Genomic DNA, 22,680 nt, shown 5'->3' on the forward strand with positions numbered 1-22,680 from the left:
TTTGTGGGCGTCTCGCAGGCCCTCCCATAGGTCCATGCCATCCATAACCCACATGTGGACCGCGTTTGTAGGGACAATCCCTGCTCCAATGACCAGGCTCTTCGCAGTAATAGCACGCATCAGCATTTCCCCCCCTCCGTGGCGGTCCTCGCTGGAATCCCCTTCCCCTGGGCCCACCCCCTCCCCTGAAGCGACCAGCATGTGCCTGATAAGGACCAGAGGCCATAGGCCCCAGTGCAAACGTGTCCTGGTGGTCAGGAAAGGGAGGAGCTTGTGGAGGTTGGGACACAGCACTTTCATACATTATTTTAGGGGTTTTACCTTCTTTCTTCTTTTCTCCAGCTTTTTGTTTTGCTTCAGCTAACTGCATTTTCAGTAGCTGAGTTTGTAATGTTTTAAGTTCTTCCTCATCTTTCTTATTTTCCTCTCTTATTTTAGATAAATGGTGAATTAAATGGCGGTCCCATATTCCAGTATCAGCCCCTGCCAAATCAGGATTGTCCTCCATGTTGGTTTTAACCTGTGTGGGTAAGCCTCTTAACACAGCATCTCTGAACCAATCCCTCTGTGAGCCCTCATTGGCTGGATTAGTACTGGTTTGTTTTTGCCACATGGATTTACACTGGTCCAAATATTCTCTTGGATTGGTATTTGGATTCCATTCAAATTTAGGGATAGTGTGCCCCCTGGTTACAGGGTATAACTCCCTCAACGCGTGCCCTATGTCTTGGGCGTGGAGAGAGAAATGAGCTGTGTCTGGGAAGAGAAGGGAGCGAGCATTCGCTTCAACCTTTCTACAGCTGTGTGGTTTCATGCAACGTGCTGCAATTGCGCGGTAGTCCCCTAGAGCGAAAGTGGTTCCTGCAGTTAAAGAATCCAATGTTTGCAACCAAATAGATGCACCCTCTGTAATAGGGGGTAATTTGTCGCACAGAGTGGTGAGATCTCCTAAGGAGAAAGGTTTGTATTTTGTTTGACCTCTGGACCCCGGCTATTCAAGAAGCGGTAAATTGTACGTATGTCCTGGCTCCCTAGACGCCACCTCACGCAAAAGATACCTGTTAGGTATGGGCCCACTATGTACGGATGAGGGCCCCACACCTTCCTCATTTTCTTCCCCTAGACTAGTGGGCTCATTGACTGGGGTGGCAGGATACGCAGGGGTGGAAGCATTGACGGTCCGTGGAACGAAAATAGGAGTAGGCAAGGGTTGGGGGCCTGGGTACCACTGGCCGTTAAGGGCCATGACTACTGAGCCCTGTGTTGGCTGTGGGGTTCGTGGAGTGTGTTGAGGAGCGGGTTGGGTGGGAGTGTGGTTAAGCTCGCAGTAATTGGTATGCGGCTGTGGGGGTAGAGATGAGTCAAGAGGACCTGCAGAGTCAACAATCTGTTGGAGACCTTCTCTCATCTGACGGGTTAGGGGGTTAGGGTTAGGGTTAGGGTTAGGGTTAGAAGATTCCTTAGTGGCGGATTAGTGGCGGATTTTGGAGGAGGAAGACCATATGGTGGCGATTTATCTCCAGTATGTGTGTTGGTGGGTGTTGTGTGGGGTTTGTCAAACATAGCATGTTTACCTCCCGCCATATCAGCACCATTTGCGACCAAAACGTCTCATTCTTTGCCGCTTTATCTCTTGTTTCTTTAAACTTCCCTTTAAACCATCCACTATTTTTGCATTTTTCCTCAGCCAAACATGTGGAGTTGCCAAACTCAGGAAACAGAATTTGTAGAATCTTCAAACTACAGGCCTCAAACCTTATTTTCTCACTTAAACAGAATTTGTAGAATCTTCAAACTACAGGCCTCAAACCTTATTTTCTCACTTTACTTTACTTGACCTCTTTGATATTATCTTAACACACTGGTCTACACATTTTAAATTTAGCAGAACATTTCACTTACTCAGACGTCTGACACCAAGAATTTAGGCCTATCGACAATGCCAAAAGTGCAGAGTTCGTTTTAAACAGGTTTCTGCTTACCTTGTAAGAAGTGCGGGGGTACCCCGGTGTCAGACGTCTTTTGGTGAAGTTCTGATTTAGCCAAACGTCCTCGCTTTTCCCAAATCACGTCGGGGGTCACCAAGTTGTTGGAGTTGTCCTTCTAAACTCCTGCGTGTTCGTTTATTTGGTCAAAGCATCTTAATTCTGCACGAGAAAAACTAAACTTAAATGTCTAAGAAAACAAAACACGGACAAGAGGTTGAAGCTGATTCACCTGGCCGGGGAGAAATGTTGTCTCTGTGTAGTCAGGAACTCTTCTGTTTTTCTCTCCCCTGCACTGTTCTTTTATTGAACACACACATACTACAGGAAATATACATTTTACATTTGTTGTGCAGCCCTTCTCAGTTTTCTCACACATTCTTTTGCTGAAGTATACATTTTACATTTGTTGTGCAGCCCTTCTCAGTTTTCTCATACATTCTTTTGCTGAAGGTCAGTTTCTCACACATCTTCAGGAATCTTCAGGGAGAGGAGTTACCATGCCTTCCCAATCCACTGTCGTCTTCTCACAATACAGACAGAAAACACCTGCAAGCTTTAACCTTGAATAATAAACACTCATTGTGTGACCACACTAGGAGCTACTGTTTAAGGATTTTTCTAACTCTCAAAAGCATAACTAAAAACTCCTAATAATAATCAATCTATAAGCAGCAAATCCCAAATATATCTTAGCTTTAGCTACTAATGATAAGGCATTTATATTTCCACACTGTCTACGTCATCTCTTGTGTTTACTGTGGTAGACTGGTGTTATTAAGGTAAATAGAACACGGATTAGAAAATGAATTATTCTAACTTTTAAGTACGTTACGAGGTGTTTGCTCATTGCTAAATTTCCATAGAGAAAGACGAATCAGACCTTGTCTATACATTTCATCACAAATCGATCATTTTGAAACTGCGTGTTAAAAGTTTTCACAACGCTGGTTCTGTGTTTCAGAAAGCTTAATTTGCAAAAAAGAATAATTTAAAATCAAACTATAAACTGTAAACATAACCACACAAAAGTCACACATACATCATTAAAGAAGAAAAAAATATAAATCACAATATTTTAGCATGCAGAAAAACAAAGAAAATGCACATAGTGCAACATTTTTGCCAGATCCACGTGAAAACAATGATTTAAGATGAAATTGCTAAAAACTGCCTTCAGCCTAAGAAGAGTACAACCTGGCAGTGAAAGATCTCTTAATAACCAGTTATGCTTTTTTCAAGTCTTTTAATTTGGAGGGTAAACATTTACAGAGCCTGTACTTTTCTGATCCTTTGTGAATGTTATGCCTGATGACCTAATTTTAACTGCCCTTCTTTCAAATGAAGTTCAGCAGCAGTTTTTAAAAGCCATAAATTCACATTTCTCAAGGTTTATAAGACATGCCAAAGGTTAAGTTGTATGTTTAAAACTCAGTCTTGTCTTTCTGTCAGGTGTGTGTGGTGCCCTCTTTATTTGAATGTGGAATTTGGTGTCCTACCCATAACCACCTCAATAAAGTAGGTGTTGTGACTTTATCTTCCTGCACTTCTGTTTACAGATGACTTTGGGCATGAGAGAATGGCTAAAACACATAAGAGACCTCATTCTACTTCTTCGTTATTCTGACAGCGAGGATGAACATCGAGGCATTGACAATAATTGCAACAGTGTGGCTTGGAGTCAGAGTTGTAGTTGTAGCAGTGACAATGTGCCTCAGTCCCCACACAGTTTTGTCAGTGACAGTGTTATTGGCACTTTATATAGCTTTGACTTTCAAACTGGTGAGGTCTTTCTTTCCTAGATGAAACCACTAAAGGAGCTACATCCATTAACATTTTACTTTTCCTTCCCATAGAAAGTACTACTAGATCAGTGCTAATGTGTTCTTTTTCTGTCTCTGCTCTGTTCTCTCAAACCCCCGGTCGGTCGTGGCAGATGGCCGCTAACACTGAGTCTGGTTCTGCTGGAGGTCTCTTCCTGTTAAAAGGGAGTTTTTCCTCTCCACTGTCGCTAAATGCATGCTTAGTATGAGGGATTGCTGCAAAGTCAATGCCAGTGACTGTCCACTGTCTCTACATGCTCATCCAGGAGGAGTGACTGCTACAAATCTCTGACTTGATGCAATTTACTGGGTTTCCTTAGATAGAAAAACTTTGTAACCAATTTGAATTAATAACTGAATCTGACTGCACTATTTGATAGTTAGGATTAATTGAAATGTATTTAACTGACTTGAAATCTGTATGATTCGACTGAATTGACTTTGTAAAGTGCATTGAGACGACATGTGTTGTGAACTGGTGCTATACAAATAAACCTGAATTGAACTGAATTAATACTTCTTGGACCAGATAACACATTCTGTGCACTTTAGTCCCATTCCTCCCGTCAATGTAGTAAGGCAGTTTTCGGACATGCATAACATTATGCTTCATATATTTGTACTCATACTTGTACTCATCCTTCTCCGCTTTATCCGGGACTGCGACGCAGGGGCAGCAGACTCAGCAGAGACACTCAGATGTCCCTCTCCCCAGACACCTCCTCCAGCTGCTCCGGGGGGAGCCGAAGGCTTTCCAAGGCCAGTCGAGAGACATAGTCCCTCCAGCGTGTCCTGGGCCATCCCCTGGGACTCCTCCCGGTGGGACATGCCTGGAGGCATCTGGTATAGATGCCCAAGCCACCTCAACAGGCTCCTCTCGATGTGGAGGAGTAGCGGCTCTACTCCGAGCCCCTCCCGGATGGCCGAGCTCCTCACCCGATCTCTAATGGAGTGCCCGGCCACCCTACGGAGGAAGCTCATTTCAGCCGCTTGTATCCAAGATCTCGTTCTTTCGGTAATGACCCAAAGTTCCTGGCCATAGGTGAGGGTAGGAAAGTATACCGACCAGTAAATCGAGAGCTTTGCTTTTGCTCAGCTCTCTTCACAACAACGGACTGGCCCAGCATCCCCATTACTGCGGCAGCCGCACCGATCCGTCTGTCAATCTCCCGCACCATTCTTCCCTAACTCAGGAACAAGAACCCAATATACTTGAACTCCAACACTTGAGACAGGAACTCCCCTCCAACCTGAAGAGAACCATGGCTTCAGGCTTTGAGGAGCTAATCTTCATCCCAGCTGCTTCACACTCGGCTGCGGACCTCCCCAGTGCATGCCGTAGGTCTTGGCTAGAGGGGGCCAGCAGGACCACGTCATCTGCAAAAAGAAGAGACGAAATCCACTGGTCCCAAAACCAGACACCCTCCGGCCCTGGGCTGCGCCTAGAAATCCTGTCCATAAAAGTTATGAACAGGTTTAGTGACAAAGGGCAGCCCTGCCGGAGTCCAACATGCACCGGGAACAGGTCCGACTTAGTACCAGCAATGCTGACCAAACTCCTGCTCCGCTTGTACAGAGACCGGATGGCCCCTAATAAAGGGCCCCCGATTCCATACTCCTGGAGGACCCCCCACAGGGCACCATGTGGGACACAGTTGAATGTCTTCTCCAGGTCCACAAAACACATGTGGACCGGTTAGGCAAACTACCATGAACCCTCGAGTACCCTGCAGAGGGTGTAGAGCTGGTCCAGTGTTCCACGGCCGGGACAAAAACAACACAACTTCTCCTGAAGCTGAGGTTCGACTATCGGCTGGACTCTCCTCTCTAATACCCTGGCGTAGGCCTTACCAGGGAGGCTGAGGAGTGTGATCCCCCTATAGTTGGAACACACCCTATGGTCACCCTTCTTATGAAGGAGGACCACCACCCCAGTCTGCCAATCCAGAGGCATTGTCCCCGACCGCCACACAATGTTGAAGAGGCATGTCAACCATGACAACCCCACAACATCCAGAGACTTGACATACTCAGGGCGGATCTCATCCACAAAGAAACCATGCCACCGTGGAGCTTTTTAACCACCTCTGTGACTTCAGCCTGGGTGATGAAAGAGTCTAACCTCGAGTCCCCAGCCTCTGCTTCCACCAGGGAATGCATGATGGCAGGATTGAGGAGATCCTCGAAGTACTCCTTCCACCACCCGATAATGTCCCCATTCGAGGTCAGCAGCTCCCGCCCACACTGTAAACAGTGTGGGTGAAGCACTGCTTCCTGCTCCTGAGGTGCCGGACGGTTTGCCAGAATCGCTTTGAGGCCAACCGGTAGTCCTTCTCCATGGCCACACCGAACTCCTCCCAGGCCCAAGTGTGATTCGATTGAATTGAATATTTTTTGTTTTCACCAATGTTGATAAGCTATCTTTTCAGCTGTGAATAATAAAGTTGAAAATGCATGTATATTATCACATGCTCACTTTTTTATATATTTGATGTGAGGTACAGACTCAAGGTGTGCAATTCATTTTTTATATACACTGCTCAAAAAAATAAAGGGAACACTTAAACAGCGCAATATAATTTCAAGTAAATCAAACTTCTGTGAAATCAAACTGTCCACTTAGGAAGCAACACTGATTGACAATCAATTTCACATGCTGTTCTGCAAATGAAATAGACAACAGGCGGAAATCTTTGGCGATTAGCAAGACACAGTCAATAAAGGAGTGGTTCTGCAGGTGGGGACCACAGACCACTTCTCAGTACCTATGCTTTCTAGCTGATGTTTTGGTCACTTTTGAATGTTGGTGGTGCTTTCACACTCATGGTAGCATGAGACGGACTCTACAACCCACACAAGTGGCTCAGGTAGTGCAGCTCTTCCAGTATGGCACATCAATGTGAGCTGTGGCAAAGTTTGCTGTGTCTGTCAGCGTAGTGTCCAGGGCCTGGAGGCCCAACCAGGAGACAGGCTAGTACACCAGGAGACGTGGAGGAGGCCGTAGAAGGGCAACAACCCAGCAGCAGGACCGCTACCTCCGCCTTTGTTCAAGGTGGAACAGGAGGAGCACTGCCAGAGCCCTGCAAAATGACCTCCAGCAGGCCACAAATGTGCATGTGTCTGCACAAACGGTTAGAAACCGACTCCATGAGGATGGTATGAGGGCCCGACGTCCACAAATGGGGGTTGTGCTCACAGCCCAACACCATGCAGGACGCTTGGCATTTGCCAGAGAACACCAGGATTGGCAAATTTGCCACTGGCGCCGTGTGCTCTTCACAGATGAAAGTAGGTTCACACTGAGAACATTTAACAGAAGTGACAGTGTCTGGAGACACCGTGGAGAGCGATCTGCTGCCTGCAACATCCTTCAGCATGACCGGTTTGGCAGTGGGTAAGTAATGGTGTTGAGTGGCATTTCTTTGGAGGGCCGCACCGCCCTCCATGTGCTCGCCAGAGGTAGCCTGACTGCCATTAGGTACCGAGATGAGATCCTCAGACCCCTTGTGAGACCATATGCTGGTGCGGTTGGCCCTGGGTTCCTCCTACTGCAGGACAATGCTAGACCTCCTGTGGCTGGAGTGTGTCAGCAGTTCCTGTATGATGAAGACATTGAAGCTATGGACTGGGCTGCCCATTCCCCAGACCTGAATCCGATTGAGCACATCTGGGATATCATGTCTCGCTCCATCCACCTACGTCACGATGCTTTAGTCCAGGTCTGGGAGGAGATCCCTCAGGAGACCATCCGCCATCTCATCAGGATCATGCCCAGGCGTTGTAGGGAGGTCATACAGGCACGTGGAGGCCACACACAATACTGAACCTCATTTTGACTTGTTTTAAGGACATTACATCAAAGTTGGATCAGCCTGTAGTGTGTTTTTCCACCTTAATTTTGTGTGTGACTCCAAATCCAGGCATCAACTGGTTAATAAATTTGATTTCCATAGATGATTTTTGTGTGATTTTGTTGTCAGCACATTCAGCTTTGCACAGAAAAAAATATTCAATGAGAATATTTTATTCATTCAGATCTAGGATGTGTTATTTGAGTGTTCTCTTCATTTTTTTGAGCAGTGTATATATTTTTTTTGCTGCCAGTGTTAAACTAGCTGTTATACCAATAACAAAAATAAAGGAAAAAAAAGTGATGATTTATTTGTAAACCTCTAAGTCCATCTGTTTCTAGAGGGTGGATGACTAGTTTTCACAATGGCCAAACAGGAACTATTTTCCTAGCTTTGTTGGTTCAGCAGCAGGTTTGAACGGGAAATGCATTTTACCTTTAGTAGTAATTAACTGGAACCCTATGCACCTTCTGAAATTGGTTGCAGTTATGCAAAGCATAGAAGCAGCATCGCACTGCCTAAAATCAGTTAAAATGTTACACAGAAAAGATGTCTACAGCAACCACATTTGAACTATACTTGCACTATGTTGTAATTATGAATATGAGAATATTATTTAATATTTCATATTAATATTTTAATATTTTATCAAATAATATTTTGGTCTGTTAAGGGTTGTCCTGTGAATACCAGCCCAATAATGCGATGGTATTAGGACAAAATAGAAAGGTGTGAGACGAGCTCTGACATTATTGAACAGTATAAACTCTGCACATATATGGAATGAATTCACACAATTTCTTAAAATACAAGAATTTATTAACAAAAATAAGTCAACTCAAAGTCAAACATATTTCAATTAACAAACTCTTTACTATGCTAAAACAATCCAACTAAACTACCAAGCAGAATTAAAGAATAACGAAGACTAATGGGCTATGTACAATATAAACAAGTTGATTAAAGATGATTGGAAACCATGACCAAAAGAGTGATGCAACATTACTATGCAATGTTTATGTTTCAGAACCAAGGATTATCTTGAAGAATCTGGAAATGAAGTTAAGTTAGTCTTGGAACTAACTTAGGCGATAATCAGCAAACATTTAGACAACCCTTCACAATGCAAGATCAGATAAAATATTATTTTAATAAAATAATGTTTTAAATAATGACCTGCTGAATAAAACCAACCTTCTGGATGACCATTTCTCAACGGTGTCTAATTAGCTGCCTTTAGTTATTGAAATAATATTCAAAGAAATATTATTAAGGGAGTATTTTGGAAAAGAGCCAAATCTTTCTGGAGAAATGGGGCTTAATGGTGTTTACTTAGTTATCAAATCTAGTAAATGATGTTCAGGGACTATTATTCACTAGCTTGAAAACCAACAACCTTTCTGTTGAATAGTCTTAGTGCTAGCATGCTATCTGTAGCATGCTATCTGTAGCAACCACGTGTTCTTACCGGTTAGACGTTAAGCTAACAAAGAAGCGGATAGCTTAGCACCAGAATCAACACATACCTTTAAAATACCAGGGTTAATAAAAGGGTTAAAATGCATAAGCGCGGACGGCGCGTTATGAGCAATGTTCTGTTTAAAACCACCCTTTAAATAAAGTTTATCTTAACTTTAAAACATACAAAGAACACAAACCGGCACATGCTGTAGCTAGCCTACTAGCACTAAGATAGCCGGGTTCCACAAAAACAAAATTTCATAGAATGAAAACGTTCAGATTATTTCATCCTAACTGTTAATCTCTATATTATTCTGCCCAAACATTTAACCTCATGAATTGTGGTGAGGAATGTTGTCCAAGCTACAAAGTTTGAATAAAGGTCCACAGTCAACAAGCGGTTAGCTTTCAGCTAACCTGACCTCTGGAGCTGTAGCTTGAAAGACGGCACGTTCTGTCCGTCAACCAGCTGTTCCATTACCGTAGACACGGTGATGCAGGCCGTTGTTCTTCCTTCAGACTCGGCTTGTAGAAACAGCTTCTCTACTGGGATTTCTCTGCGACACAGTTTTGCTTCTGCGGGGGCTTCGAAGAGAAAAGGTAAGCAACCCTTACACCTTCATTTCCCCGTTCATGAATGAAAATACCAGATACACAGACAGTATTTCATTCTACTTAACTTTGCATATGATCGATGGTCGTATGGCTTCCTTGGATCCAGTTGAATTTATGTCTTTTTGCCAGCAAAAGACATCAGCACGCTTTGTTCCCCTCCTATCCCGATGGTCACCGGTGTGGAAGAGGACGACTTGTGGGAAGGTGGGGGTTTTATGTGGGCAGTGGCATCACTGGGAAGTCCTCTGCTACCCCCTCTTCCCCCTTCGGAGTTTTGCTGAAAGTCTGTTAAAGACAATTTATTTTGAAAGTTCCAGAAAAGTATGTACCGGAGTTTAATGTTGAAATCCATGGCGGTAGGTCCCAACAGCTACAAGTGGTGTTCCTGTGGACTTCAAAACTAGACGTTCGGTAGATGTTGGAAAAAGATGTCGTCCGGCATCAAAGTCTGCACTTTCGGGGGACTAAAATTAAACGTGCAAAAATGACTTAGAGAGGACGTTGTTCTGACGTCTCTTTGCGCAGTGAGCAGCTTTTCCACCTTAGGAATCATCACACCTGAGTTGTTTGAATTAATCTGCTGATCTGACATTATATAAATTTTTCAGTGAGAATGAAAGTACCCCTTAGATGATTCACATGCATTTTATGCTTCCCAGTGCTCAGACTGGTGCACATCTACAGGGGTTGGACAATGAAACTGAAACACCTGGTTTTAGACCATAATAATTTATTAGTATGGTGTAGGGCCTCCTATTGCGGCCAATACAGAGTCAATTCGTCTTGGGAATGACATATACAAGTCCTGCACAGTGGTCAGAGGGGTTTTAAGCCATTCTTCTTGCAAGATAGTGGCCAGGTCACTACATGATACTGGTGGAGGAAAACGTTTCCTGACTCGCTCCTCCAAAACACCCCAAAGTGGTTCAATAATATTTAGATCTGGTGACTGTGCAGGCCATGGGAGATGTTTAACTTCACTTTCATGTTCATCAAACCAATCTTTCACCAGTCTTGCCGTGTGTATTGGTGCATTGTCATTCTGATACACTGCACTGCCTTCAGGAGACAATGTTTGGACCACTGGATGCACATGGTCCTCAAGAATGGTTCGGTAGTCCTTGGCAGTGACGCGCCCATCTAGCACAAGTATTGGGCCAAGGGAATGCCATGATATGGCAGCCCAAACCATCACTGATCCACCCCCATGCTTCACTCTGGGTATGCAACAGTCTGGGTGGTATGCTTCTTTGGGGCTTCTCCACACCGTAACTCTCCCGGATGTGGGGAAAACAGTAAAGGTGGACTCATCAGAGAACAATACATGTTTCAAAACTGTGCTCTTACCCTGCTAATTGAACCTTCACACTCTACTCTTACTGGTGCAATGTCCAATCAATGAAGACTAGCTACCAGGCTGGTCCAATTTAGTCATGAAACCTCCCACACTAAAATGACAGGTGTTTCAGTTTCATTGTCCAACCCCTGTATATCTATTGGTGACAGAAACAGAAAAAAGTTTTACAGTTTACATCTGACTGAGGTTGTTTCCATCATTTTATGAGGTGTGTTACATTATTGTATAAGGCTAAATGTGATTAATTTTCATCGCCAGATTTAAACCATAAAAGCTCAAACTCAAAAAACATGAAGTTTGATTCTTTATGAATTAAATAAACTGAAAGGAGTCATATTTCAGCGTATTTAGGTGAGTGTTAGATATTTGTAGTTAGTTATTGTCGATTAAAAAAGTTTGTGTGGCTTCCGCACATTTTCATGGCAGGTCAAAAGTTGTTGTGGATTTCCTAACACTTTGACGCAACATTCAGTTTTGTACATGCCAAGTTGTGCGTAAAACATTGCACCGCAAGGTTTTTGTGCATAAGTACACTTCATACATGAGGCCCCCGGCCATTAAAATTCAAAATCACCATTACACTTTATGTATTCAGTTGTTTAGAACCTTGTTTATCAAACACTGTATGAGCATCAATTTATGATTATTTTGTAGTTTTTGTTCTAGAGATGTAAGGATTATCCTGGATGCTCTGAAAAGGGGAAATATATATCTGCACCTGTTTTGATGTCAAGGGCTTCTACATTTAGGCTGTGAAACTTTAAATACTCGTTTCTAGTCACTCTGAAATATAAATAAATAATATTTATACAGCCTCATTTTACCACAACATATTTTGTACAATAACAAATTAAATTACCATTGTTAGCTAATTTCTTTACAAATATAATTAACTGCTAGACTGCTGAGAGCATTTGTATTATATAGGATTGAAAAAAAAAATAAAAGGAACAAATACATTTGAATTTTCCACTTGCAAGGTAGAGTAAATACAATTTAATTCCACTTATGCAAGTACTACAATTGCATAAATAAATGATTCTAAAATTCTAAAATCCCTTGCATGACATTGTTGAAAACAAGTATAACAATGTTAACTTCTAGTACAAAGAGTGGGACTTTTTATTAAACGAAACCATCGTGCTATTCCTGAGAGAGAGGGTTCTTTTCAAAAGTCACCCTGACACTCACTTCCATGTTAATCCATCCTGAACTACTGCTTCTTTTCACATCCCACTAATGTCCCCGCCGTTCCCCTCCATTTCTCCGCCGTGTTCATCCCGTCTTTCATCCCAGTGACCTCCTCTGCTCCGCCATCATTCTCCGTATTAAGATCAATGTGTGGCCGCTGAGAGGCAGCGCCCGGAGGGCAGTGAGACGTTCCGCTTAACCTTCGGAAGTCGTTCGTTGTAACCTGTTTGCTCCCAGATGCCAGCTGAGAAACCTGCAGACATCCTCACACACACACACACACTCACACACACACACACACACACCAGGCTACAGTCATGTCTGTACATTCTGACACGCTTGACATGGTATATGCTTAAAATTTTATCACACAACACACACACCCTAATACACAGATATGAGCAGAGACGTTACCCTAATCTTAGTCATGGGTGAGATTGCAAAGGCCATCATTCCACACCTCATCTCTCCATCTTCCTATCCCAGAAACTTGTGTCACTTTCGACTCTTCCTCCAGTCTCATGCTTGCATTCACTTGCTTTCATTTTCTCCTCCTTCATCCTCCTCCTCCTCCTCTCAGGGCCCTGGTAATATTTGCCATAAATCATGTCCGTAAGACCCGCATACACACTACGGCTGCCAGCTGTACCCTGCAGTGGCTTGTTTTTGCTGTTACCCATGCAATAACCAAGCAGGCAATGTCCAAGAATTCTGATCTGCACAAATATGGTGGGCGAGAATGATTTAGCATGCTTCAAATGGCTGATGAGTTTGTGCACAAACAAACAAGAAGAAAAAGGCCGCTAAGATAGTCATCACATCTTGTGTGACACCACTGAAGTTCCTCCAATAATAAGTTAGCACTATTTGAGCAGGCCACTGAGTCTGAGACATTGAGATCTGTGTGATGAGATTCTCTGCTATGGAACGTGATCCGGGTGTAGATTGCTTTCCAACTCCAAACAGAAATTTTTTTTAATCTTTTATTTTAAGATGTTCATTCCAGCCTGGCATTTAAGGAGGCAGAAAAGGAGTGCTGTTTAAAGTCATGCCAAGTTGAATAAAGAGGAGGTTAAACTATGATTTATAGGCTCCAACTGACTTGCAAAGCAATCATTTGATAATGTTGGTGTGAATTTCTCTAACTGCCTGTCTGAAATTTTCCTTAACACATGGAGCCTATTTGTTGCATTTGAATTCATTGCTCCATCCATTGTTTGTACCCACTTATTCTGGGGCTGATGTCTGTCTCCATCTGTCATCAGGCGAGAGGCAGGGTACACCCTGGAACAGGTCACCAGTCCATCACAGATTGACACACATACCAATTATGAATGTACACTCATAGCTAAGGATAAATTAAAGAGACCAATTAACTTAACTGTCATGTTTTTGGATTGTGGAAATAAACTAGAGTACCCGGAGGAAACACAAGCATGCTTTGATAGAACATGCAAACTTCATACAGAAATATCTGAGTTGGGGTTAAACCCAGGACCTCCTTGTTGCAAGGCAACATCGCCAAGAACTGCCCCACTGTGCAGCCTTGTAAAAAATAAGTTATTTGCAGTTTTCTTATTTAGTAGGTTTCCATCATTTTTGGATTTGTGTCATAAGTGTGCTGGTGAGCAAGAACAATGGTTCTGTTGTTTGGGGACACAATATTAAATACTTACTGAGTTTTAGTTAGTCCCGTGACAAAACAGTCCTAGAACTATTAAACTTCCTATGTTTGTTTTTATCTCTTTTTACGTCCAACAGGGGAAACAAGAACCGTCTGACAGTGCTGAGACCGCACACATTAGAGCCACCCACACAGGCAGCTTAGGTGCATACAAGGAACACGAGGGACAAAAGGGCTGCAAATTAGGAGAGGAGACTCTTCTATTGAGGTGAAATGAAATGAGTGCATGCAGAGAATGCCAAGGATTGCTGTGGCACAAGTGAGCAAAGAGGAGGGAAAACAAGATTAGGTACTGAGCTCTGGACACTTTGGTACTTCACTGATTAAATAAACACTTCCCAACAAGTGTTAATCCACCAATGGGGAACTTACTTTGGTGTGAGATCTCCTGACTAATAATCTGAGGACAGTGTCCAATACTACAGAAATGATTCTACAAGCTGTATTTACTAATATAACAGCACATAGAGCTCATGGAATGTAACAAGAAAAAGGTGTGTATATATATATATATGTATGTATGGATGTGTGTATATGTCCACGCAATTTAGGATTGTCAAAAAAGACATTTCTTTGGAGAAAACAGAGAATAGAACCACTGATCAGTCTGTGGGGTGACCACTTTATGGATTCATTCATATTGGTTTCAGGCGAATTTGTAGCAGTAGTGAATGGTAAATGGCCAGTACTTGTGTAGCGCTTTATTAAGTACAAAGACCACAAAGCGCTTTACACTACAATCCACCCATTCATACACTCATTCACACGCTGACAGTGGTAAGCTATATTATAGCCATAGCTGCCCTGGGGCAGACTGAAGAAGTGAGGCTGCTATACAATCGGCACCACCGAGCCCTCTGACCACCATCAGCAGGCAAGTCGGGTGAAGTGTCTTGCCCAAGGACACAACTGACAGAGCTGGGGTTCGAATAGGTTTGATAGGTTGCCCCGTGGCGATATTAGAGGCTTGACGGCTATAACCAGAGTATATATGCAGCCCAGAGTTTGGATTTATTACCACAGAATACAGAGTTAAGACTAGAAGTCTACAATGGTCACTGATTTATCACCTCAAATGTTACATACACAATCATTATTTACAATAACTGTATCTAAAATTTGCAGTAAAAATCAGGTAAAGCCATTTTAGTCGGTTTCATTTCAATTTGAATTCAACTGAGAACAATATTTACTTTTAACCCTAACGTGGTTATGCTAATTTTTTTCATCCAAAATGGTCGTTTGGTACTACCTGCAACATCATCACAGCCTGTGAGCGAGTCTGCAGCTGCTGCTTGTGCTCCAATCTCTTGCCTGTTAATTGCTGCTCCGCTGAAACACAGTTTTTTGTTTGTATTTCTTTCCAATATTATTCATTATCTTTGTTACTTTATTCCTGTGCCTAACATAGCTGGGGCGTGTTGTTGAAGTCTAACAAAACTGTTTGATTTACCTAAAGATAAGTAGAATGTTTAAATGAACCAAATTGTTTTGTCATGTTTATAAAAATTGGAAATAATGTTTACCTTAATTTCAGAATTAAACTATAATGTGTACCTTACCAATACTTTACGTAGAATGTCTTTGATTTAAGAAAACATTCTCTTTTCCTGTATTTATTGCTATAAATATAAATAAATGCTTTTAACTGAATAAAAAGGTTTGTTCAAAGTCAATTGACTGAAATGTAATAAAAGTGCTGAAAATGGCAGAGAATAATTCACATATCATTTGCTGAATGTTAATGGCTATTGCCCATGAAGCATTGTTTGTGATTTGGAGTTAAAATAAAATATTTTCAAATTATTGCTATAAGGAAAAAACAGAAAAAAATATTAAAATCGTCAACATCTAACATTCCTAGTGATCTGTACTAAACCTTTTAACACTTGCTTCAGACTGCTTTGGTTTTTCCTGCATAAAGTTTCTTCAATATCATTTTGAACTTTGAACATCTCTGACAAAAGCATTTATCTTTATCTTATCATGACTTAACCATCATGATTTTTCATCATGTATTGACCATGACTGCTTGTGTATGGACTGACCCCGACTAAGTGTTACCCTGGACAGTTTAAATTTAAAGAGCAGTGGCCTTACATAAGGGCAGTTTAGAATCAAGCCTTTGGTTTGAGATAATTAACTGATGTCAGTACCAGATGCTCCAGCTACGAGGCATGTGACAAGATTAAGCTATGCTATTACTGGTGCTTGGTCATTCCATAGACAAAAGAAGGCCGTGAGGCTGACACACTGCTGCCCATCAGAAACATCTCTCAATATGTCTGGCCATAGTCCCAGAAATGACCTCTGCATCTACAATACAGATTTTCCTTTTCCTCCTTTAACAGCCCCATCTTACCGACCTTACTGTCTGCTTCAATCACATCACATTATGTAGCCTTTCTCAGCTGTAGTCCACAGCATCCAGTAGTGCTTAAACTTGTGACATGATGCCTGCAGCTGGAGGACGAAATGCAACGCTCGGTTACGGACATGTACGTACATCTAGTTGTAATTGTAAGAGCTTTGCCCAGGCTGGTTTTCCCCTCTGGCTAACCTTAACGCTCACCTTCTGCTGTATGCCGCATTATCTGTAAAGTCCACAATAAAACATAGTGATTTGTTGTTGTAGCCATCTGGGGTTCAGGTCAGGAGAGTAGCTTGGGGAAAAACATGCAGACCTGTGTGATTAATGTTGTTTTGTAATCTGTTTAAGTCATGTCTGAAGGTGGAAAATTAAAGACATAGACTATGACACAGACTGCTTTAAACTATAACCTTTAAATATTATTTGCTGCATTTTTGCAGCTTCAAAATGTAGTCTAAATTGAAAGTGAAAGTCTTGAGCTTCATCCTGAGAGTGAAAGTGCCTCCAGTGGATTGTATGTAGGGAGTTAACATTTGGGCTCCAATTGCATATTTATATAGTTCTTAGGTCCAAAACTAAAACCACACCTTATATGGCTTGTTGGTTCCACTTCTGTCTGGAAACTGTTGAAACATCTTGGAGCTTACTGCATCCAGTCCAATTCATCTGTGAATTATAGACCTACTTTTTCAGTTTGTGTAAAAGGGTAAAAATCTACCGCCAAGTAAAATCAAATCTGTGATTAAGAATGCATAGTTATATAAAACCTTTTTCATGTGGGTTTTGCATCAGTAGTTCCCAAAGTTATGGTTGGGACCCCACTGTGGGTTCTGAACAGCAGAGTGGGTGGTCGTTCCTGAAAAATAAAATTAGACTATTAGGTACAACTTGCTAGTACTGGGTTGAACCACCTTTTTACCATCAGAACTGCTTCAGTTTTTCATGACATGAGATGCGACTAGATGTTAGACACTTTCCTCAGAGATTTTGGTTCAGATGGACATGTTAGCATCATGCAGTTGCTTCAGATATCTCAGTTGAACATCCATGATGACTGAGATCTGGCAACTGAGGTGACCACTGGAGTACAGTGAACTCATTCTTGTGGTCAAGAAACCAGTTTAAGATTATCTAAATTTTTTGTCGAAGTGCTTTTTCCTGCTGGAAATATCCATCAAACATACTATTATGTGATGCAAAAGGGATCTACATGGTAAGCAAGAATACTCAGGTAATCTGTGGAGTTTAAACAATGCTCAGCTGGTATTCAGGGGCCAAATTGTGCCAATAAAATTTACCCAATCCGTTAGACCTCCACCATCAACCCAAATGGTTGGTTCCATGCTTTTATGTTGTTTACATCAAATTCTGACCCTACCGTCTGAATGTCACAGCTGGAACTGAGGCTCATTTAATTGTCCAGTTTTAAGTAAGTGTGAATTGTAGCCTCTGTTCTTAGCTGGCAGGAGTGGTACACCATATGATCTTCTGCTTTAAGGTGCAACATTGTGCACGTACGTAGAGTGTTTTCTGCATACTTTGGTTGGAATGAGTAGTCGTTTTAGCAGCTGTTGCATTTCTATTGTCTCGAAGCAGCCTGCCTATTCTCCTCTGAACTCTGACATCAACAGGGCATAATCACACAAAACAAATGCTGCTAGCAGGATAATTTCTCCTTTTTACACTGTCCTCTGTAAACCAAAGAATTGGTTGTTCATGGTAGATCAGCAGCTTTTGTAATTTTCAAACCAGCTTGTCTGGCACCAACAACCATGGCCAGGTCAAAGTTAATAAATCCCCTTTCTTTCTCACATCTAGATGCCTAAATGTATCAAGTTGCTGCCATGTGATTGACTGAGTCACTATTTAAGTTATTAAAGTGGCTAGCTAATATATACGTTTGACTAATATATACATTTGCCAATTAATAATAGAATAAATGATGTATGCTTTTCCCAACATAATATTCAGAATTAACCTCTTGCTGATAATTTTTTTGCAAATGCACCTGAAACCACCTGAAAGCCAATGTTTTGCACTGATGCCTGTTGATGCATATTGAGCACATAGCAGGGATCGTTTTGAAACACTTTGCCATTATCTAGACATGTGAGTTAAATTTCTATGTACCTACTATAATTGCTATATTCAAAAAAAAAAAAAAAAAACCTTCATATAATAAATTAACTGTAGCCCAGTGTTACACCGAGGTTACTGTAATTACTATGTTGAGGTTAATAGAAATCTACATAGGTAAAGACAAGACTCAAATATATTAAAAGTAAACGTTCATTTACTAATGCATAACATTAGTGATAACTTTGGATTTCATATTCTTGTTTTTGAAACTGATACACCAGTATTTTCCTTTACTTTAATATTTAAATAATATAAAGGGTAAAGGTAAGCTATTAAGTAATTGTCTTACTTAGTAATTAAGACTGTATTATTGGTAAATCAACTAAGAGCATTATTTTATGTAAATAGTGCAATTGAAAAGTATTGGTGTGATGTAAGATGCCCTGGGTATTTTATTTGGTTTTGCCCTTTTATTGGTCACTGAGACAGTCCGTCAAGGGCGTGACTCAAGATTGGAAGAGGACAGAGAGGAGGGCTCGAGAGAGAAAACGGAGAGGAAGACGAGCGGACAGGAAGGGAGGGAAAAAAGAAACTGACTCGAGGAAGAGAAGATGAGACAAAAGCACGGGAGAGGACAAAGTTCGGAAGAAGTTAGAGGAACTTGGTTGCCGCGAGAGGGGCGGGACCAGAGGAGACAGATGCAAGTAGTCATGACGAGTTTTGAGCTGAGCTAAGTGAGCTAGCCGCTTCAGGCTCACGGGTTTGGCTGCGTTTAATGGAGGTCGGGGATTGGACGAGTGAATTGCAACGCTCTCAATGTTTTCCTATGGGGTTTCAACTCCTATTCGTCTAACAGGCCTGCAACATTTTCACACTATCCTGGAGGTCGTGAGTAACAAACTGACTGGGTTACATTTGCTTAGGACTGTATATTGACATAATTGGACATTCCTTGTTTTGTTCTGGTTTGGTGAAAGGGAAAGGTGGCCATTAATATTTTATTTATCCGAGCTTATGCAAAGAGGTTTATGTTGTTTAAATCTTATTGAAGGGTCATTCAACTTTAGAGTTACCTTGGTGCCAAAATAATAGGTTCCCTGTCATTTCAGTTTAATAAAGTTAGGCTGAATCATTTTGCCTAAAATTATAATGTTTCTCTGGGTGGTATTTGTCATGAACTAGGTCATTGGTGCCGCACACCAATTGGGGTACCGGATTGATATCGAACCCAAGCACCCTTCATTTAATTTTTTTTGCATAAAATGGCTAGATGTGCTACATAACCTTTTCATATAAGACCAATGAACTTCCAGAATAGGTCAAGATGGACCAATAAAGCTGTTTCAGCAAACTCATTCACACTTAATCATTCAGATCTGCCATTTTGCACACACCCTCATCGTGGAAAAGACATGAAGAAATTCATATGCGATCACTCTGGCTTTTCCTGCTCTCGGTGGAGGTGGACGCTTTTTCTCTCTCTCCCGTACCCCTCCCATATCTGCCCTGCTTCAGCTCTGTGTCTTGTCTTTTTTGGAGCCTCTTTTTGCACGTATTCCAAATTCTTCCAAAATATGGATTTGGTCAGCTGGTCTCTCAATGCAATTGATCAAATTTTCTCGACGAGAAGACAGGGGTCGGGAAAGCCCACTTGCCCGGACGGGACATTTTTCTCCAGATACACGATGGACTCTTGGCAGAAGTGGAGGATTGTGTGTTTGTCAATAATGTCAGTCGAGGATGTGGAAGATGTGTATATAATTGGATGTTTGATATCAGGATTTCTGCTTTTTGGAGTCAGCGGTTACCTGGCATATTGAGAAATTCGGACAATGTCAGCAGCTGTTCTGGCCATTGTAAGGCTGCCTGGCATGTGTGATGGGATCTTCAGAGCGATCAACACTCAGACTGAGATGTTACGTGAGCTGAGTCGCAGACTGGATGTGATCCTTACACAGGATCGCAAGCAGGTTGCGGTTCTTGGACTCAGGGGTGAAATGGGATAAATCTTGGAGAAAGTTGTTTGCTCGGATCTGGCAGAAAGACCAGGAATTTGGAATTTGGCTGTTTGGATTCGCCTTTGAGAAGCACTAGCGAGACTCTCAAGGCTGACGGAAAATTAAGAGTCAGCCTAACCCAAATAATTATTGTTTTTCTGAATCTGGCTCCCCTGCACGGCCTTGATGGCTGGCTATCTTCAACTTCTCCTGGACGTTATGTAAACATGACGCTCTGCTCCCTCAGCCCCCTCCCTTCCCTGTGGACATCTATGGACCTGCTCAGAACGTGGCCAGCTGATGTACATTCCAACGAACCATCAAGGACAATGGCCTCTGTGACAGTGCTTCATGGACTTACTTGCACACACTCACTTGCACACACACACATGCTCAAGATAAACATATGCACCCTTCACACCACCTTCACCGTTCCCGGCATGATGTTGTTTTGTCAACTTGTTGCTTCTTTGTGCTGAGGTTTTTTGCAATCTCAAACTTTGTCCTGCTAAGCATAAAGTGTGAAATATAATTTTTTCCCTCAACCTACCTAATGTGTCCTCTTTTCTCATCTAGCAAGGGCAGTGCCTGTGAGTGGGCAGCAAAGCCTCGGTGACCCGTCCCCCCTTGTCTTGTGTCATGATGTATGTTTGGGTGGGTTGTACTGGAATTCTAATTTCCCCTCGGGGATCAATAAAGTATCTTGGAATTTGAATTGAATTTGAATTGAAATAGAACTGATGCATGTAAGCTTGGCATCAAGGTATAGATGGTGAGACGTTGAAGACGGCAGTATGAAGAACTGACTCACTGGAAATGACAACAAAAGCAAGAAAAGCAGATGGCCCGAACTTGAAAGCGTTCTTGAAGACTGGGTAAACACACACAGTGCTGTGTGTTTCCGCTGTGCAGATCCAACTGATAGCTAAAACGTTCACCACCAAAAAGAATATTGAAGATTTTAGAGTTGGACCATCTTGGTGTTTCAGATTTATGCAACGAAAAGGCCTGTCCATAAGGGCATGGACGATAATGTGCCAGCAACTCCGACCCAATTCCGGGGTAAAATTTCCAATCTTGAGCACACTCATTCACAAAAAGACAGCCAAATATTCCATTGGAACAGGCCACATCATGAATATGAATGAAGTATCTTTTGACATTTAACTTACCTCTCACTAGGACTGTTAACAAAAAAGGTGAATCGTCCATCACGCTGAAAACAATTGGCCATGAGAGAACGCATTCCACTTGTGTTCTGAGCTGCACAGCATCCGGACTAAAACTTCTACCCATGGTGACTTTTAATCAGATGACAATACCAAAAGAAAAACTCCCGAATCGAATCACTGTGAAAGCCAACAAGAAAGGGTGGATGATAGAAAGCCAAATGAAGTAATGGCAGATTGAATGCTACGGGAAGCGACTGGCAGGTTTTTTTTTTTTATAGACAAAAGCATTGCTTATTTTGGACAGCTTGAGGGGCCATATAACAGATTCTGTGAAAGCAACCATCAAGACAACAAATTCAATTCCAGCTGTGATTACTGGGGGCAGAACGAAGTATTTGCAGCCCCTCGACATCAGTGTGAACTCTGCATTTAAAGTGTCACTCTGAGTTCAGTGGGAAGCTTGGACGATGAGCTGCGAGAAATCATTTACAAAAGGTGGCCTGCATGCGAAGATCAACTTTTTCTCAAGTCTGCCAGAAAACCCTGACAGCGTGGAGCAGTGTCAAAAAATCCACCATCACCAACAGGTTTCAAAAGGCTGGACTGCTGCATGGTGTGGAGGACAGTGCAAGCTCGAGGGTGAATTTACCTCGGGAGGAAAGTTACATTGAGAGTGTAAATGAAAAGAGACTGAGTGCAACAAAGCAATTCTGAGGCTGTTCAATTCCGACACTGAAGAAGAGAACTTCAATGGTTTTAGTGCACAGGAGGATGATGGCGATAGTGGTCAATGACCTTTGCTGGTAAGTTCCTGTATTTGTGCCGATAAACTGTGTGACGAGGTAATTAACATACCTTCAGGCCATTTAATTTCGATACTGAAGAAGACAACTTTAGTTCTGTTAAAAGCACTGTTCTGAAAAGGCAAATCTTTCCTGACACATCTTGCTGTGTTAATAACTCATGTTTCAATGGGGACACCTGTGGCTTATAGACAGGTGTGGCTTATTTATGTACAATTTATTTTTTATTTTTTTAATAACTGGCAATAAATTAGAGGTTAAAAGAGGTTAAAAACTGTAGTAAGTGGTATT

The 22,680-nt window shown here is 42.1% G+C and overlaps 1 long non-coding RNA gene across 1 annotated transcript in view; it reads left to right on the top strand.

The window, feature by feature from the left end:
• Window positions 1-18,532: 18,532 nt before the first annotated feature.
• The window catches only part of LOC124860038, a 33,142-nt gene continuing 28,994 nt past the window's right edge, over window positions 18,533-22,680 (top strand). The window contains exon 1 of the long non-coding RNA XR_007036259.1: window positions 18,533-19,305. This is a non-coding gene — a long non-coding RNA (uncharacterized LOC124860038). The remainder of the gene's footprint in view (window positions 19,306-22,680) is intronic.

Source organism: Girardinichthys multiradiatus, chromosome 23, assembly GCF_021462225.1.
Source record: "Girardinichthys multiradiatus isolate DD_20200921_A chromosome 23, DD_fGirMul_XY1, whole genome shotgun sequence".
Taxonomy (NCBI): domain Eukaryota; kingdom Metazoa; phylum Chordata; class Actinopteri; order Cyprinodontiformes; family Goodeidae; genus Girardinichthys; species Girardinichthys multiradiatus.